Genomic DNA, 6,262 nt, shown 5'->3' with positions numbered 1-6,262 from the left:
CCCCCCCCCCCCCCCCCCCCCCCTTTAGAAAGCTGACACCTGACAGCGTCATGGATTGTTCTCAATCATTGCCTATAGATACTGTTTACACTGTACATACACATCCAGATATACATGCACACATACACACATATACTATACATAAAATAAAATAAAACCGGTTGAACGCAATTCAAATTTAAAGATGCGTCTTATTATATCCTAATGTAGCTATTAGCATCCTGCGCCCCTAGACAACCTTAGGGACATCAAATCTGATGAGCAGCGGTAATAATTGAGCCATACGACTGTCTAGAAGCCCATGTCAATACATAGATAAATATTTGTTGCCAGTGTGAAATTTCAAGTACATAAATATCCAGGGGGATTAACAGGGATTTATCATGAGATGGATCAAGCCAATCCCACCCTGCCGATTGATTTAGCTTTAGTAAACACCTCGGGACATGATTTACATGATGACGGGAGTGATTAGCATGAGTTATTAAAGCTGTGTTCATCAGCATGTAAAACATGGACACACCGTTCCATCGGAAGTAACAATCTGATGGAGGAGATAAAGAAACTGCCTTCTAACTGTAATGTCTCATCATCGTTCTCAGCATATACTATCTCACAGATAAGTAAGAAAGTAAACTTTACTTATAACGCACCTTTCACAGACAAGAAGGGTCACAAAGGGCTTCACAGTAGAAAACAAATAAAACAGACACACATTACATACTAAGCCACATTGCTAGTTCAGAGATTGTCTAAAAAGACGTGTCTTCAGGTGTTTTTTAAAAGTTTCCACAGAATCCAAAGCTCTCAGAGCCAAAGGGAGAGAGATCCAGAGCCTTGGAGCCACCACGGAAAAGGCTTGATCACCTCTGGTTTTAAAACGTGTTCTGGGGACCGTTAGAAGGTCTCGGCCTGAAGACCTCAGAGTGTGTAGTGTGAGTGTAAGTGTGTAGATCCTGGATGTAAGCGCTCCATGCAAGGCTCTATAAGTAGTGATACAAATTTTAAAATGCACTTTGAAACCGGTTGGTAGCCAATGAAGAGCCTTAAGCACCGGAGTGATGTGGATCTCCTGCTGGTCTTAGACAAACGTCTGGCTGCTGCATTCTGTCCAACTTGGAATAACACAGTTAACCAAATAAGCTTATCAAAAAGTCCACTCACTAACCTTTTCCAGTGTTTGAATGAACTGCTCATGCTCTTTGCTTTTGTCTAAAGGTTGAACGTTTTAAGTCTGCCTCATGTGACTGACAGGGGTGGAACGAGGTGGCGGCTTCTGGGGCTCCAGTCCTGAATGTTGTCCTGAAAAGCCCAGTCCAGACCAAAGATTCGCAACAAGACAAAAGCGGTTTAGAGCGTTGCAGCGGTCTGAACCGGCCCCGCCTCAGCTCGACTCAAACCAGCTGGTCCAGTCTCCAGCAGCTGGTTTCAGAACGTAAGAGACTGTTTCAACAGCCAATACAGACGTCAGCTGGTCAAGTCAGCTACAAAGATATAGTGATAAATCTATGATGCCTAATAAAATTCATTTTTAATTTTTTGCCACCTGGTCAAAATGGCAGCTAGCTGGAGCCTCGACAAGCGCACGTGGGCACGGTATGTGGTAGAGCGAGCTAGAGAGCGACAGAACTCAACGTCTATCAGAGATATACAACTTTTCCGCTGATTCAACACTAGAAATGCAACTGTAGCAAGCACTACTATTAATGCTGAAAATTATTTTAACATAGGTCTTAACCCTCATGTTGTCTTCCCGTCAAAATTGAAAATCAACACTTTTGTCAATGCTTTTTATAGATTTCTTTCCTATGTTACTTACGTTATGTAACTTAAAAACAGAAACATCAGACAAATGTTGCCTTATTGTCATCATGAAAATGTTCATCTTCATCATTTGCTGTTTTCTTGTTTCAGAAAGATGAAGACAGTTAGGGAACAATCGGATACAAAACAGGATGCAGTCGCTACAGGATGATTCTTTGTTTTGGAAACTCATGTTTTTCCCAAAAGATGTTCAGATTTTCAGGAATTCTATAATCAAATTACTTTAAAAAGTAGTAAAATTGAGCCCTGAATGGTTAAAATGTCTGGCTCCGCCCCTGCTGATGGATGTGGTCAGAAGTGTGTGTGTTGCACCTGTAACCCCAACCAAAATGTGTTGTCACGGTGACCAAACCCAGACACTTCAACATTATTGCGACAGGTTAAAAGCTTTAACTCCTGGCAGTATGAGAGCAAAAGCTAGATTTTCAGCTGTTGTTTTGTTGGTCTTTCCATCTTCGTCTGCAGTCACGCCTGCAACGTTGTGACCAATCTGTCCCCAAATATGAACAAGTAAAACAATGATACTAAGAAACTGAACTATTGAACTATTGATCCTCTCGAGGCCTCTAATGGTCCCTCGCAAGACTGGTCTTATTGATATGAAACAGTCATACATGATGACTTTAAGAAGTCTGAGAACACGTCTCAGTATTCAATTTCCAAGAAGCTTTCCACTTGACTGAACCTGGAAAAGTGAATATTTGCTACCTGTGTGCGCGGGGAGTCTCAAAGGTCTGGCTCGCTGCAGAAATGGATCCGTGGCGGCAGCGGGAGGCTGCAGGTGAAGAGCGGCAGTCATTGGCTTGTCATATTCTATCAGCATCCTCTCTGATCACTGGAGCAAGAGGACACTGCTCGTCCTAGTCCACTTGTGTCCATGCTACTGAAAAAAAACTGTGTTAATTTACTGTACACACACAAACAGCTTCTAGAAATATCATTCGGAAATACAAAGCAGATCCCAAGCGGCAGGGCTGTCGCACTAAATTTGACTGTCTTATTGTATGTCTCATGTATTTCAGTTCAATTGTATGTATATAGCGCCAAATGACAACAACAGTTATTGCACAGCGCTTTTCATAAAAGAGCATGTCTAGACAGTACTCTGGGATGTTATACACAGAAACCCAACAGTTCCAATTATAACTTTCTCACTTACACTTTGGGCTAGAAAGCACCAAAGAGTCGGCAGAAAAGTTCCTTAGCCATCATAGAACAAAAGCATCAAAAACACGGAAAAAAGGGACAACAAAGGTGGAAAAATGCCAGAAAAGGCAACAAAATTGTCTAATAAGGTGACAAAATTGGAAAGAAGTGACCAAAACATCAGAAAAAGGCCAAAACATTGAAAAAAGCACAACAAAAAAACCTGCTTAAATTATTAAACAAAGCAGCCAAAACACAAAAGGAGTCAAAAACGTTAAAAAAAAAGAACAAAAAGAAAAGAATTTACAAAAGCTTGCGGTCCAGATCAAAATCTGCGAGGGGCCGGACCGGGCCCTCAGACCTCGAGTTTGACACATGTGCATTTGAGGAATACCATAGTAACGTACCCTAGAAAACTCAGTGAGTTTAACAGATATAAGGAGAACCAGACTCTTAAGACTATAAAACTGTGGGGGGGGGGGGGACATCCCCTTGGCACTGTCTCCATGGCAACTGAGGGTCTTTTGTCATGTGGAGAACAGCAACAGAGAAGTGCACCACCTGAGATTAAATGCATGTATGTAACGGCAGAATCGTTGCCTTGTTCATGATAAAAGAAGATGGAAAGTATTGTGTGGATGTAGAAGTGAGAGGCGGTGCAGTGTGACGGGATGTTCCTCTCGGCCTGGGAGGAAACCTGTTTTTTGGAGTCAAAATTTCAAATGAAAAACATTTTTATCAATGTTTTGATCATCTGTTTTGACCCTTTTGTGTCTTTCCCCAGATGGGTTTGTAATTTTTTCAAAGTTTGTCAACTTTTTCTGAGCCTTTTAAAACGTTTGTTGGTTTTCCCCAAATTTTTTAAGCTTTTTCTTTTCTTTTTTTTAAACATTTTGGTCACTTTTTTTGGCCTTTTTTTATTTTAACATTTGTCACACACAAGTTCTTTCATAAATTATTTTTTCTCCAAATGCTATGAAATTGACCAAAACACCCAAATTGAATTAAAGTAGTGACCTGATTACTTATTTAACTTGTGAGGAGCGTTCTTGGGAACCATCCCTGTTACTTTTTTGGACAATTTGTTTGAAAGAAACCCAAATTTCTGCAATAGAAACTTTTTGAAAAGGGCCAGAAAGTAACACTAATGTTGGAGCATTGATCACTATTTATTTATTTATTTATTTATTTATCTATTACCCAGATCAGAATCGTAACATCACATCCTTCATTGGAGCGTCGCTGTTATATTGCTCTCTTTCTTTTGCAGCCTTTTCTGTGCTTTTCCCTCATTCTAAAGAGAAATGTTGAATTTTTTACCATTGCTCAAAATCAAATCTACGGCTTAGCCGACACATCCCTAGAGCCTCAGGCAGATTGCTTTACTGGCCAAACCTATTTGGTGATAAATGTGATGCATTAATCCCAGGGCCCCGGCAAATCTTTTTCAACTTCTCATCACTGAACATGATTCATCTCCACTACTGCTTTGCGTCATAATAGCTCCTCTCATAGTGCATGAGGCTCTAACCTGATGTTCAGCACACCAGTATGCTATTCATGGCCATTGTGGCTGTCTCGTCTGCTTCCATGGAAACTGAGCTGCAGTGATGAGGAATGTAGAATGGACGTGACTAGGAGTAATCACAGCACATCTGACGGAACACTCCAGGTTCACTGCGGCTGTAACCACACGCGTCTGTTCAGTGTTACCGACATATTAAGCAGAGTAGCTATATCACATTATTTCACACACTCATCAGCATATCTCTGAATGTATCCTGTCAACACAAGATAACCCGGTGCCAGAGTCCATTGTGTTTCCCCATAGATCCGTGATGTCCTGCTGTGCCTGCTTTCTCTCCACTTCTGCCGCTGTTTAAAGGGCATATTACCTCATTCAGGCTACATCGACATTGCTACCTTTTGGTTTAAATAAAAAAATGTTGTTGCTACGTTTACTTCCTCGCCGTCACACTGCTCCAGCGTTTCCGAGCCTCTATACTGGAGGAAACTGAAAACATTCTGACCCCGTTTTGGTTTGGATTCTCCGGGCTAGTGTTACAGTTTCAACATCCGCAAACGGAGATCTTTGGCAACGCTAAATGCCTGATTGCCTCCTGTTAATGCCCAGTGTAACAGAAAGCTGATGACATGTGGTTTGGACGTGTTAGCTTAAAGGCAGATTGGTTCTTCAACTGGAGCTAAAAAAAAACTTGCGTGCATGCAGAATGCTTTTGGCTTGAAAACTAAAACGTAGCAACGTCGATGTAGCCTCGGAGTCTTGTCTGGGAACCGGGCGCTGTGAGAGCCTGGCTGTTTCAGCGGCCATTGTTAAGTTTAGCTTACACAAGGTGACTATCCTGCCATGACATCAAAACAACTAGTTAAGACAGATTTAAAAGTAGCACTTCCAGAACATGAACACGCATTACCTGGGTGAAGGTCTTGTGTTTTCCCTGGGACACAACTTCTTCTCCCCAAGTGGGGGAAAATGGCCGTGTTTCATGAGCCACCCATCCACCAAGAACTCTTCTTTACGAGGATCACAGCGCTCTTATACAGCAGCAGTCAATGTGGTGCATGCAGCAAAAAAATTACAGTACTTTAGAATAACCATTAAACATCACAGGCCTGCACAAGAAGACATGGAGGTGGCTGAGCCGTGACAGCAGCAGTTGGTGGTGCAGTTAATTGGGGTTGGCTTACACACACTGCTCTCTGCAGAGTCACGGTGCTTAGCTTGCCAGTTGGATATATTAACAATAATTCATTGATTTAATACAGCATATTTTACAACACAAAGTCAGAAAGTGTTCAATGGCAGTCAGGCGATTGCGCAAAAGTCTCATCCGGCTTAAAAGAGACATAAAACTGGATTTAATCAGCGTGACAGGAATACCTTTAAATTGGCTAATTATTACTCACTGAACAAAAATTGGTAATTACAAATGTATTCAGAATAAGGCAATGTAATTCAACGCATTTTCATGAAAAGGTTTCTATGAAATTGTACGAAAATGTAAGCAAACAAATTCATGTGATAGCCTGCCAAATAAGGCGACCGTTGGCCAGTGACGTGACGACAGTCGCCTCAGCAACAGTTGGTAGTTGAGTTTAGCCGACAAAACGTTAGCGCTTAGGAAACAATACAACTTAGGAAAAAGATTGGGGTTTGGATTGAAACACTCCTGAGAAAAAAAACACGCGTATCTTGGGTGAGTTTCTTTTGTGTACTTGTTGTTGTTTTTTTGTGACCCACCCCCACCCGACATCCGCCCGGTGCACTCCA

The sequence above is a fragment of the Etheostoma cragini genome, chromosome 20 (assembly GCF_013103735.1).
Source record: "Etheostoma cragini isolate CJK2018 chromosome 20, CSU_Ecrag_1.0, whole genome shotgun sequence".
NCBI lineage: Eukaryota > Metazoa > Chordata > Actinopteri > Perciformes > Percidae > Etheostoma > Etheostoma cragini.
Note: the sequence above shows the minus strand (reverse complement) of the source record.